The 14,117-nt window shown below is 40.8% G+C and overlaps 1 non-coding gene across 1 annotated transcript; it reads right to left on the bottom strand.

The window, feature by feature from the left end:
- Positions 1 to 502: 502 nt before the first annotated feature.
- Positions 503 to 621, bottom strand: LOC145399402 (5S ribosomal RNA). Its single transcript, XR_013897296.1, has one exon. It is a non-coding gene; the product is annotated as a 5S ribosomal RNA (ribosomal RNA).
- Positions 622 to 14,117: the final 13,496 nt, after the last annotated feature.

A 14,117-nucleotide genomic window follows, 5' to 3' on the forward strand; every position in this document is an offset into this window, starting at 1 on the left:
ACAGCTTCTGTACACTGCTTACTTGGTTTCAAATCATTTGTTATTATAACTCCTAGGTCTTTTTCATGGTTTACACTATCAGGCTGAACACTTTTCATTTTATAATTGACTCGTACATTTTTACCACCAATTTTGAACTATTTACATTTATTAATTTTGATGTTCATTTGCCATATTTGGGCCCAATTAAACAGTTGATAAAGATTTCTCTGAATTTGCTGTCTTTGCAGTGCTGCGTCTGTTCTATTACCTATTTTAATATTATAAGCATAATTCAAATTTTTAGAAACAAGCCTTCATTAATATTATTTATGTAGATTAAAAAAAAAATAGGACCGAACACGGAACCCTGTGGTACTGCATTTCTAACTTACACCCAGTCTGATTCATTCATTCATTGCCAGACGCCATGCATCCCAGACGGGGTGACCAAGGGCTTAGAGTTACTTGTTTTACAGGGAGGGGCACTAATCCTTCACCAACCCCACTTGACACGTAGGGATGCCAACAGCATCTGGTGTTCCCAGGCGGTCACCCATCCAAGTACTAACCAGACCCAACGTTGCTTAACTTCGCTGATCGGACGGGAAGCGGTGTACTCAACGTGGTATGGGCGTGGTATTGACTGATAAATTCCATTTATTACAGCTCTTTGCTTTCATTTTATGAGCCAGTTTTTATTCCACTTGAGCATATTGTCAATGAAACCATGCACCTTTAGCATCTGAAGGATTTTTTTGTGTGGAACTGCCAAATGACTTATGAATATCAAGGTGGACAACGTCAATAGATTCGGTTTCGTTGAACAAGGCAAAAGCGATTATTCCGAACGTTGCAAATCTTTGACGAAATAATATGTTTCTCATTATTAACAAGGAGCGATGCCAAGGCACAGGAAACCAGTCCCCGGCAGTCATTTTTGTGCTGACGAATAAACACAATAAGAGATCTAGTCAGAGATGTCACATATCAAATTTGGAGTAAATCGGGAGAGAATTGACAATTTTATGCCCATTTGAAATTTCAGGTCCAACCCACCTGACAATGACCCCCCTATCGCTAACTGGGGGTGACCCCCCTGATGTAATGAGGCATGTCATATGATGGAAATTTGATAGATCCACCTTAGGTTTTTGTTTCATGTCGATATGACAAATTTGAAGGGAGTTATGGCGAAAAAAAGACTTTTACCCATCTCCGTGTTGTTGTTGTTGTTTTTTTACATTTCTGGGCCTACAGCCTGGCCCTTGAACCAATTTGGCCCAAAATTTTATTACAAGGATGATGGGTCATAGCCCATCCTCCTAGTAATTTTAGTCAAAATCACACCTGTAGTTTTCGCATCTAGTTGTTAACACACAGACATACAGACAGACGTACAAACAAACAAACAAACAGACAGACAATCCGAGTGAAAACAGTACCTGACCCCTAGCCCCTCCGGGGCAGGGACGGGTATGCCTGAAATTAAAATGTCGGTTTTATCCTTGTAGTGCTAGATCGTCTTGCTGTATTTCTCCATCGGCTCATCTGATCGGGTTCAGACAACATTTTTTCTACCTCTGTGAATAATAACAAGGTTATCATTTGCCGTGTTCTCAGAAACAGCATCGACGGCTTCTTTTTCATCATCTACTCCTGTACCTGGAATACAAAAGCACTCTCATTCATAGGGTGCCCTCCTGCAAAAATCCACTAAATGACCACGAATAAATGGAGTTTCCCACATCTCGTGCCTTGTGGGGCTGTTCCTCTATTTCATCCTCTATTCCCACAAGGGTTCAAAACTTAGTGGGGGAAAGAACTGGCAGTCTGACCCATGTTCCTACACCTCACTTCAGCTTCCGTGAGGCTTGGTAGTGTGTCGGTGCTCCTCAGGAGCAACCAGGGTCAGCAAGTTGATCCCTGTAGTTTAGGGTACTTGATTAAGGACCTTTGTATTCTCATACTCTGGCTGCGATGGATAAATAGCCGAAAATTATTATTATTATTATTGTTATTATCATAATAATAATAATAATAATAATAATAATAATTATTATTATTATTATTATTATTATTATTATTGTTATTGTTATTATTATTATTATTATTATCATTATCAGTACACACACACACACACACACACACACACACACACACACACATCTCTTGCACAAAGAAAAAAGTATTGCCTCCATATCTTCTTGCAGATGTTGGTGAACTCCACGGAATTCGTCTTGCCAATTTTCACTTAATATGTGTATTTGATTGGTATTACCTTTGACCCCACAAAATCCTTTAAAAGTATTTAATCTCAAACCTGAGAATGGAGTCAGTTGACATTCAGTCAAGGAACAATTAGCCTATGCCAAGTTTCAAATAAACTTGAGAAGAAAAGAAGGAATGGCAAGAAAGTGAAGATTATTTGGAATAACGAAGAAGAAAGAAGCTGGAAAGTGACCCAGTACAATAAGATTTCCACCATAGTGGGAATACCTTAGCTATTACATTAATGAAAAAAAAAGTATAAATAAGTACAACCAATGAAATGGGTAAAATAAGAAAAAAATGAGTAAAAATACGGAAATTAAGACCACGCATATCAAATTAATGTAACAGAAAAACAGAGAAATTAAAAGAAAAAAGGACTTGGGAAATAAGCAAGAAACAGTAGCTCGGTAAATACAGCCTGAGAGTAGGGCTGCTAGTAGGTGTATTAGTAGTTATATTAGTGAATGAATTACAGGAAAGCAAATAAGTAAAAGTGTAATAAATTGAAATATGTAAAGCAAAATTCGGCAAATTACCAAAAATGAGCATACTGTATAAAGAAGGCGAAATATAGGAACAAGTAAAATTAGTAAAAACAGGAGAAAATAAGTAGAAAACAATCGTTAAGAAAACATGTGAAAAAGAAGCAAATCACAACTAAAAAAGAAAAATAAGTAATGTACATAGAATATTGTAAAAATACCTAAGATTCTTAAGTAATTACAAATCGTTGCAGGAAAATGCTACGCGAGAGAAGAAGGCTGCGAAGCTGGACACCCTCTCATTAAATGTTGGGAAAGAGTAGCATAGTCTCAGGACCCTATGCCACTGGAGAGAGAGAGAGAGAGAGAGAGAGAGAGAGAGAATTTCTCGTTGGTAAAGCAAAATTAAATACGCAAAAACGCGTACAATAATTAAGAAATCGAAAAATAGGCAAAATAAGTACATAAAATATGAGCTAAAAATCAGCAAGTTAAATAAAAAGCCTTGATAAAAGCAACACAAATATTTTAATACAAATACACTTGAAAAAAGGTGAAAGTATGTGTTGATGAATACTGCTTGAGAGGCGGGATGGAGGGCTGGTTATTGGTGTATTTCAGCGGCCTGTCAATATTATTGACAAAAATTAACTCCGTCCATAAAAATCCACGCAAAGTTTTCACACAGAATTTCTCAGCTCGGGGAAGAACTTTCAAAAAATTTCTAGCAGGAGTATCTCTATTTTAAGGGACTTTTGGTATGACTCAAAATTTCTTACGGATTTTGACCCTGACATCATAGTCAAGGCCATTCATACTATGTAAATCATGTTCACTCATGATCCACCACATTTCCACCGACTTTGGAGAAAATCGGCCAAATACTTTTCGATTTAGTACTTTCAGGCCTAAGGCGGCCATTTTGACTTTCGTCAATATTTCAAAAGGTACTTTTTTTTGTTTATGTGCCCGACTCTGGGCATAGGCTTCACAGCCTGCTATCAAGGCCCAGCAGTCGTCCTACATACCATACACCTCAACATGTCACCACTTCGGCGCTAACACCCACCGTCCATATTGAATACATGCTAGGGCTGTCTCATACAGGACTGGTGTATTGGTATTAGCGGGGGTATTTTTACGACATGTCGGCGGGTCTTCTGGTAGATCAGTAAAACCTGATTTAATGAAATTCAAATCTTAAACTGTTCCCTGCCCCAGCGGGGATTTGAACCTGGGTCCGTTAGGACTTCAGGCCACCTCCCTACCGATTGAGCCACCGCCTCCCCCACTAGTTGGATTTAGCCAAGATTATGAATAAAACAACGTCATAGGTTGCTGCTGTGCAGAACATACCTTTTTTTTTATTATTATTATTTCCCTTTATGACCACCTTAACCTAATGTCTGTTTCATTATGATCGTAAAGATAAAACTGAAGTTGATGGAAAGAGCACATGTATGAAAATAATGTATTTTGCCATCATAAAATAAGTACATTATATACAATAAAAAAAAGTCATTATCTATCATCTATTAACAGTACTACTTACACATCTGAATGGATCTTGAATTTGGCTCTCTCTTGTATTTTGTTTTTCTCTTGGAGGGAATAGTATTGCGGGCTCATTGACTTTGGTTCCTTCTTCCTCACATAAAAAAAAAAAAAATCTTCATATACATAAACATACTTCCATGATTGTTCCTTACTTATTTTTAAATACAATCAACCTAGCCATGTGCTTTCTTACTGTTGTACCAGTACCATCCTCTGTGATAAATTTCTTAATGTGATGTACCCTTATAATACTGTAGCACTGTGATACCAATTTTATATGCTTTGTGAACATGATTGTCCTCAATGGAGGTGTCAAACATATGGGTGTTTAGACAATCAATATTCGCTGAATAGTAATTCTGTGCGAGATGTTGTGTTGTGTTAGGACTCCATATTATAATTACAAATCATAATAGATAGATAGATAAATAAATACCAAATGTCATAAAAGACTTTGTGTTTCCTTTGTGGTTGAGTTATATATATATATATCAGACTTGTGGAGGAGCGGTTTTTATATCTTGGAGTAGCTTCCCATTTGTCATGTAGTGACAGGAGAGGTAAAGAATAATATGGGACTATTTTTATTTGTCTTGGAAATATTAACAAGTCTCTCACACGGAGCGGAGTATAGAGTCCCGGGTAGCTACCTTCCTGTCTCGCTCTCTCTCTCCCATGTTGCTAAGCCCTTCCTCCTTCTGACCTCTCTGTTCTATGGCTAACCTCCATCCGAGCTCTCTTTCCTAAATTCTGGTGTAGCAGGGGTGTGTCACGTGTGTTCCTTGTGAGTGGAAAGTTCTAGAAGCCTGTGTGTGAGTATGTGTGTATGTGTGTGTATGGTCACTAGGCGCTGTCGTGTGCCTATCAAGCATTCCTCGAGTTAAGAGTGTGTAACTTGCAAGCTCATTTCCTTTTCCCAGGCTCGAATAGGGCTGTCTTCAGTCCCACTGGCATTCTTGTATATTGATAATGGCCTCTGTTTGTTGAAAAGGCAGTGTATTTACGTGACTCCTTAGATACCGGAATCTGATAGTAGGCGTTTAGGAGATCGATGGTCGAGAATATATTATTCTCAGGACCAATATTCTGTAGAACATCGCTTAGCAATGGCATGGGAAATCTGTCTGGTATTGTGTGATTATTTAGTTTATGGTAATCTACTACCGCACGCATTTCTCCATTTCGTTTGGGCACAAAGAATAGGGGGGCATTCCACGGGGAGACTGAAGGCTCAATAATTCCAAGTTTTAACATTTCATCGACATACTGATTTGCAAGTGTAGGTTGGGAGTGTGGTATGCGGTAAGCTGTTACGAAAATTGGTGGTGTTTCTGAGTCCCGCTAGCTATCTCTCTGTCTCGCTCTGGCTCCCTCTCTCTCTCTCTCAAGTTGCTAAGCCCTTTCTTTTTCTGACCTGCCTGTTCTAAGGCTTGTCTCCTTCTGAGCTCTCTTTCCTAAATTCTGGTGTAGCAGGGGTGTATCACGTGTGTTCCCTGTGATGGAAAGTTCTAGAAGCCTGTGTGTGAGTATATGTGTATGTGTGTGTATGGTCACTAGGCGCTGTCGTGTGTCTATCAAGCACTCCTTGAGTTAAGAGTGTGTAAGCATGTTTAGCATTGCTCGATTCTTGCAGACACAATACCTTCTCATCATCTGACTCCCTGCTTCTATCTGTCTCTCTATCTATCTATTTATCTATCTATCTATTATGATTTGTAATTATAATATGGAGTCCTAACACAGCGTAACACAATCTGTGGAAATAACTAGTGGCATAGGCTGATGCTTTAAGATTGTTTTTTCTTCCTCAAAATTTGAAAGCATTTCACAGTTTCATGACAGATTTTAACCACATTCTTACTTGCATAGAGGAAGCCTCCCCTGTCTCTCTTGCCAAGCTCAGTGAGTGCGACACAGGCCTTATTCCCGTGCGATTAGCAGTCTCCTTGTCAGCTGTCCTTCAGCGATATTTTTGCATTTTACACCTTCATGTTTTATGGCACCGGTATGTTGTTCGTATTTCTTTACCATAACTCCTCTAGAACTTTATATATTTATATCTGAATAGGGTCCAATTCGGGCCGAAACTGTTAAATCTTCAAAATAAACATCAGTATGTAGCCATAATTATTTTTATAACCATTTAAGACATTGTTAAATCAAACCCTCTAACCTTCGCTCCTTCATGTGCTCATCCATTCCAATCTTCCATCTCGTTCTCGGGCGCCATCTCCACACTGCGGCGTAATCCTTCTTCATGAACGTAATCCTTTCTGTTCAACATTTCGTTTTCGGTTTTCCTCTCCTCTCAGCGGTCGCTGTTGAAATCTTTGATTAACTTCTTTAATTCTAAGCTACTCTTCTTATTCTCCTCTATTTAAACCTTCCATCTAGTTCTAAATCTTCCCCTACTCACCACTGCATACACCCAAGCCATTCCGTTAGCGGCCGTGACACCCTGAGTGTACCAACTCTACCATTATCATTACCACTGCAAACTATCACTCCTCATGGACTCCTGGCAATTTACTCTTAACTCAGCCTTTTGCCTCTCTTTCCAGTGTAGATCAATCCAAAGTTATTCTTCCATGTCTCTCACCTCTGATGACCTTATGCTGTATTTAAAAGACGCGCTTTTTGCTTTCACTGGCCTCATTACTAATAAGAAGCACTTAGAGAGTGGAATATCCACGTCCACTAACTGATCTAAAGGCCAAATATCTGACTTTGCCTTGTGACCTCGACAAAAAATCGATTCATTTCATTCTTGCCTAACCATGAACCCATTCTCCTTTGACATTTCTATTTGACTATGGCTTATGAAGGACTGTTCTAATATAAAATCTCTTTGTTTATGCTTTAATCTGAAATTTCCACAAAGTTTAGTCCACATTGGATAAAAACTGCTTAAGTGGCTCTTGTGACGTTGACCTTTGATCTAATGTTCTCGAAAACAACAGGTCAGCCTCTTGAGGTGGACCTCACCTCATTCACCAATTTTGATCCATATCAAATCAAAACAACTTAAGCCATTTTGTTTACACATAGACACATGGGTAGAACTTAGAATTTACCCTGTGACCTAGACCTTTTAGTGTGTGTGTGTGTGTGTGTGTGTGTGTGTGTGTGTGTGTGTGTGTGTGTGTGTGTGTGTGTGTGTGTGTTTCAGAACTGAACCCTTCGTTCTTGCCTAGCCTTTCCACCATTTTGGCTTAAATCGGATCAAATCTGAGTTGACCTTTCTTTCTTACCTTGAACTTTGACCTTCCCTGTGATTTTTTTACCTTTAATTATTCTCATAATGGAATCCCTTTATTTTATTAGTATTCTCAACCCTTCCACAAAACTTAGTTTAAATCATATAAAATTATTTTGGTTGATCCTGCCTTGTGACCTTAACCTTGACCTTTGACCAATCGTTCCTAAGAAACAATAGCTTTCCTCCTTTGTTGACCCTCAACGCATCCACTAAGTCTGGTTCAAATCGGATCAAAACTGTTTGAGTTGTTTTGCTAAGTCTCTCTCTCTCTCTCTCTCTCTCTCTCTCTCTCTCTCACACACACACACACACACACACACACACACACCGCTCGCTGGTGCAGTGGTAACGTTCTCGCTTGCCAATTGGTGGATGGGAGTTCGCGCCTCGCTCAAGTTGCGAAATGTTTCACTGACGAAGTGGGTGGTTACTGTCCCCCTTGAGCAAGGGGACGGGTGTGTGAGTGTGTGAAGATCACAGCCTTGCCCTTAGATCGGACTATATGAGCTCTCAGCTCCCTTCCGGGAGGGTAAAAGCTGACGATCACGACCATCAAGTGATCCTGACCGCCCCCCCCGGGGAATTACATGTCGACCTTTGACCTTGTCCATTGCTCATAACCCTTGCCTGATCGTTCTCAAAATTGATTCACTCCATCCTAACCTTACCTTCAACCATTTCAGAAATTATGGTCCAAGTCGGATAAAAGCTGTTTAAGTTGACTTTGCTCTGCAATATTTGCTTTTGGTATATTATTCTATGAACAATAGATTTCTTTCTTGGCTGACCTTGAACACTTCCACCAAATATAAATATTTGTGATCTGGCTGTGTCCTTCCTTGTGTTTTCAGAAACTTTGCGTCCAACTTGACACCCTTCTTAACAAATACGTTCATCTATGTGAAGCAATTTGTACATTTCTTTCTTGTCTAAAATTTCCTCTCATTCAACCTGTCCTGTCCCCCAAAGTTCCAGCTGTCAAGAATTTCCTTTCTTCTCACAGCCTTGCTGACCGTCAATAAGGGTTCCATCATGGATTGTTCCATCGGACATCCTGGAACTTCTGTGGAACAGTTACCCTTATTCAAGACATTTCCAAGACCTCTGATGAAATGTAACACAAATCTTAATTCCAAACTACCTTCACAAAGTAGTAGTAGTAGTAGTTGTTCCCTAGGCAGTCTAGCCAAACAGCCCTGAGTCCTTTAGGAAGGCCACGGCCAAGACCGGGCTTTCCCACAGAGCTCTCAAAGAGTGTACGTTGGCGTAGGTGATTGTGTGCAATGCAGTCTTCTATAATGTGCTTAATAGTATGGGGTGCTGTGTTGCACCCTGGACAGGCATCAGCAACGGAGTCATCCAGCCTCTTCTGGTAGCTTAAGAGGGCTGAATGGTCCCCACATCTCAGCCTGGCCAGGTGGACCCTGTCCTCACGAGGAAGATAGGATTCAGAAGGGTGGATGTCAGGAGGTCATGCATGCAGCTGTGTGTTGTCTTTAACCCGCACCATCCCGACATTTTCTGGGCAGTGGTACGCCCCAGTCCCGACATATTTGGACCTTTTTTTTTTTTTTGGCTCAAACATCCGCTTTTGGTGAGAAACATCGAAAATTCATAGAGAAATCGCTCACCTGAGGTTTAAAACACTCTTTACAGGTAGGAGTACCTCCTTACCTTACAGGGTTTTCTATCAGGCTGGCTGCAAAGAAAACGAGTTCTATGGGAGGATAACTATTCTACACCAATCATAAACGGTATTTATTTATTTATTTGGTACGAATTTATATGTAGTACAAGAGTATATTGGTTTTCAAACGGTAATATAGGCATTATAAGCATTGTTTCACTCACTAACTCATCACCATTCCTGACCTTTTTTTGCCACATTACCTGATCATCATTTCTGACTGTTTCTTCCTCTAATGTTTGTCCTCCACATTGTCATCGATTGGGGAATCACTCTGGCCCTGAATTTCTTACCATGGCATGACATGGCTTTGCTGGCCAGGTCACTGATAACAGGTGAATTGCTGAGAAAAGGTCATGCAGGGGGGGGGAGGAGGTCATGCTGTTTAAGGCATTGTCCCTGCCTGGCATCTTGTAGAGAAAGGTGTCCCGTGTATACGTGCCAAAAATCATTCGCGAAAATTGAAAATTGTGCAAATTAGGGACCTTGCAATGTCCTTGCAATGTTGCCGCGTTAATTTACGTCTCCGGGATATGAGTGCACATCATGTGAGGACGTGAATTCACGTCTCCAGAATGGGGCGGGTTAAGTGACTGAATGGAGCGGCGAGTGATCTGAGTGTGGATATGCTTCTGGAAGCTGGTCTGAGGTGGACGAGGGGGAAGAGATGGCAGTATTTGTGTGTGGTATCATGTGCTGGGTGTTGTTTTGGTGTTCCTTGGTGTGGATGGATGTGCTGCCATGTACTGTAGTGGATGTTGTGGGTTTGTGGAGGCTGCAGCAAGAAACTGGGTGCCTTTCATGTCTAGGTGATCCTTGACTTTGAGGACTTTGGTTTCTTGATGTAGGTGGTCTGTGGGTGTAGTAGCTATGCAGCCTGTGATTATGTTTAGGGCCTTGTTCTGTATGGTCTGTAGAGTGTTGTAGTGTGTTTTGGTGAGGTTAGAAGTCCAAGCAGGGCTTGCATAATTCATCACTGAACATATGTATTGTTTGTATACTGTCGTGGTGGTTTCTTTGTTGTGTCCGAATGTTGTATAGGCAAGTGACCTCAAAGCATTGAGTCTTTGTGTTATTTTATTTTTAATGTTTGTGATGTGTTGTTTAAATGACATTGATGTATTGTAAATTACGCCAAGGATTTTGGGTGTGTCTGTGTGTGTGTGTGGTAAGGGGGTGTTGTTTATGGTGAGGTGTGGGATGTGACTGTGCTGTCCAGTTTGTGAGAAGAGTCACTGTAGATTTGGCTGGGGCTATTTTGAGCCTGTTTGTGGTGAACCATTCGTGCAGTGTGTTGAGGTAAGGTTGCATGATGTGTGCAGCTGTTTTTGCATTTTGGTGCATACATGTAAGTGTTATATCATCTGCATAGGAAGCTATGTGTATCTGTGGTGTGTGGGGTGTGGGTACATCGTGCATGTATAGGATTAAAGAGTGTAGGGGACAAAACAGATCCTTGGGGGACACCGTTTGTGAAGTTTCTGATGTTAGAAGACTGACCAGCAAATGTTACATGTGCACATCTGCCTGCTAAGTAGTTTGCCAGCCATCTTTTTGTGTTATTGTACATGTTTGTGTTGAGTATTTTGTTTGTGAGGTTGTGGCGGGGGATGGCATCAAAAGCTTTGCTAATGTCTAGTGTGACTAGGAGTGTTCTGTGTGGTGGCCTAGCTGAATTCATGCCATCAAAAACTCTCTGTGTAAGGTCTGTAAGAAGGGTGTTTGTGGAGTGTAGTGGCCTAAAACCATGTTGTGACTGGGCTAGGGGGAATGTGAGGTGTGACTAGTTGTAGTACCAGTCGTTCAGTGACTTTAGAGGGGGTGCAGAGGAATGTGATGGGACGATGTGAGGAGGGTAACGTGGGGTCTTTGTTGGGTTTAGGGATAGTGATGATATTGCCATGCTTCCAGATGTTGGGTATTATGTTGTGTGAGTAGCTGTAGTTTGATATGTTGGTGAGTGCTTGTATGCCTTGTGGTCCTCGGTGTTTAAAGGGGGATGTTGCTTATGTTGTCTGGTCCACAGGCAGATGAGTGCTTGAGGTTGTTAATGATGTGCTTCGTCTGGTTGTAAGTGAAAGGTGCGTAGTCTGGGTCTGTGGGGAACTGTCTCTTACGTCGGATGATACGTCGGTCTTCGGGATAGGGGTTTAGATGGCTGACTTGTGAAAAGTGATTGATGAGAGTGTTTGCTTATTGTTTGTTTGAGGGTATGGTGTCTGTTGTTGTGATGGCAGCGTGTGATTGTGTGGTGTTGCTGTTGGAAAGTGTGATGCTGTTTAGTGTTTTGTAGAGTTTAATGATGATTATTTTGTGGTCAGGTGTTTGGAGGCAATTTTTCCAGTTTAGTGTTTGCTGCTCTGATATTTTATTGATTATTTGAGTGTTGAGTTCTTGTATTTGTTGTATGATGTTGCAGAGTGTCGCAGTATGTCCCGTTGTCTGATGAGGCCTTGAATATCTGGTGTGAAGTTGGGGTTGTATTTCTTTCTGTTCCCTCTAAGGATGTCTTTTGTCTGCATTTTGTATGATTGTATTGAAAGTGTTCACAGCGCTGTTGATGTTTGTGATGGGTGTACTGTTTAGTGTTTCGAAATGTTCTGTTTCATTTACAAAGGCCTCCCAGTTGGCTCTCTTATAATTAGTGCATGTGTGTTTGTGGCCAGCTGGGGTGATTCTTGTTTTGGTTGTTATCCTTGCTCCTCTGTGTCTTAATCTCTAGCTTCTGTTCTGACTGTTTCATAGCTGCTGTTTTAAAGATTCTTTTATTTTTATCCATCAAATACTTTTTAAGCTGAATAACTGTTATGGCATCGTTTCCACTCTTCATTTTTCTGTCCACTCTCACAGAGTACATCACAACAGTCACTTTAAAACTTGTGCAATGAGAGTATTACTCTCCTAACTTCTGAGCTGTCTAAGACACCTTTGTAATTTCTTATGCCTTGATAACTTAATTGCATCACTTTTCTTCACACACCAGTCCTCTAAATGATTTTCTTCATACATTCAACATCACACAATACAGTTCACCACATTTCAATGATGTTCGTGTCTCTTTTCCTGATGCTGTTAAGTAAAATGATCACATTGCTTCTCTTCCAAATCAGCTCTCAAAGTGCTGAACCTAATCCCTGCCTTCTTCAGTCTTCACAGTTAATGGATCTGTGAAGAGTTTTTATTCGTCTTTTTCTGGAGTACAGTTCTACTGTGTGGGGGGATTTCACCACATACAACTCTTAAATAGGGTACAGTTTTATTATTTTCTTCTCATAAACTTCTGCTTTCTGAATTAATCCCTTTGCCCCCCCCCCCTCCTCTCTCTCTCTCTCTCTCTCTCTCTCTCTCTCTCTCGCTCTGCCAATACAAGACTCAGTATTTTCGTACATGTGCACGTGTGGCTAAATCTTGAACAGAATTTTCCCCTGTTGCCTTTCCCCCCTGCAAAATGAAGCTGCTCAAGAACAATATTTCCACTAATTTTCAAATTAAAGTTTTCCTATTTTGGTTCCAGCATTTTCCAAAAAGTATATATATAACTAGTTCTCGTAGTGCTTTACTACCATGACTAACTTTCCCGCACCTGAGCTGGAATGAGATATATCCAATATCCGAGCGTGATGGAAAATGCAGAGTGATTGGCAAAGGAGCACTTCATAAGCAGGGTGATCGAGACCCAACTGCTTGGATATTTAACCCATTCACCTTCACCACAATAGGCAACCAAGCACTCTAAGCCCAAAACGACCACCAACTCAACCACACAGTGCCAACTGTTTCAAAGTGAACAAGTTTGGTGCTGATTAGTGTGCATTGCCAGCTGGGTCGCCGAGCAAAATAATGGAGACAAAAAGGAAGAATTGCAAGTGACGTGTGGTATCTGAAAAAAAGTCTTCCCTCTTCCAACACGCAAGTTATAAGACGATTTTCTTGCACTTATTCTTCTTACCAAAAATTATTTTGTTTTTCACCAAACGTTTTAATCTTTAACGGCCATCTTCACTGGGTTCACTACGTTTACTCCCAGCCTGTACTAATCACCACCCATATGACCCGTCTTTTCCTCTACGTCCAGCCCACCACTCTTTCCTTCTACCCTATCTCTCTCTCTCTCTCTCTCTCTCTCTCTCTCTCTCTCTCTCTCTCTCTAACACACACACACACACACACACACACACACACACATCGAATTTCTTAAGCAATCTTTGACTTGCATCTTATCGCCTGGCCTTCAGTGTCTGTCTCTGCAAGCATACCTGTATTCTTCCACCCCCTCACTCCTCACACCCTCCACCATCCCAACCCATCCCACTCACTTCTCCCTTAATTTGTTATTAGAAATGAAGGGAGTTCGATCCGAAGCTGGGTCAGGGAAGAGTTGGCATATTTTTATTTCGCTAACATGACAGTTTGGAAGAATGGTGTAATTGTTAAAGTTCCGAAGAAGGGAGACCTGAGTGAATGTGGTAACTGGAGGGGAATCTCTTTGTCACCGATAGCTTTGAAAGTTTTCAGTAGAGTGTTGTTAAATAGGTTGGAGCCGGTTGTTGAGGGTATTCTGAGGGATGAACAGGCTGGTTTTAGAAAGGGACGTGGTTGCAATGATCAGATCTTTATAGTTAGGCATTTGATGCAGCAAGTTAATGAAATGAGAGTACCGTTAAGTCTTTGTTTTGTTGATTTTGAAAAGGCTTTTGATAGTGTTTCGAGAGAGACTATGGGGAAGATCATGAGACATTATGGAATACCAGAGGAGTTTGTGAGGGTCATTATGAACATGCATGAGGACACATTTTGTAAAGTGATGGTTGATGGTTGTCTGAGTGATTCGTTTGAAGTCAAGTCCGGAGTAATTCAAGGTGGTGTTCTATCGCCTTTA

Source organism: Coenobita brevimanus, chromosome 5 (genome assembly GCF_032717465.1).
Source record: "Coenobita brevimanus isolate Jiangsu-jjx chromosome 5, ASM3271746v2, whole genome shotgun sequence".
Classification (NCBI taxonomy): domain Eukaryota; kingdom Metazoa; phylum Arthropoda; class Malacostraca; order Decapoda; family Coenobitidae; genus Coenobita; species Coenobita brevimanus.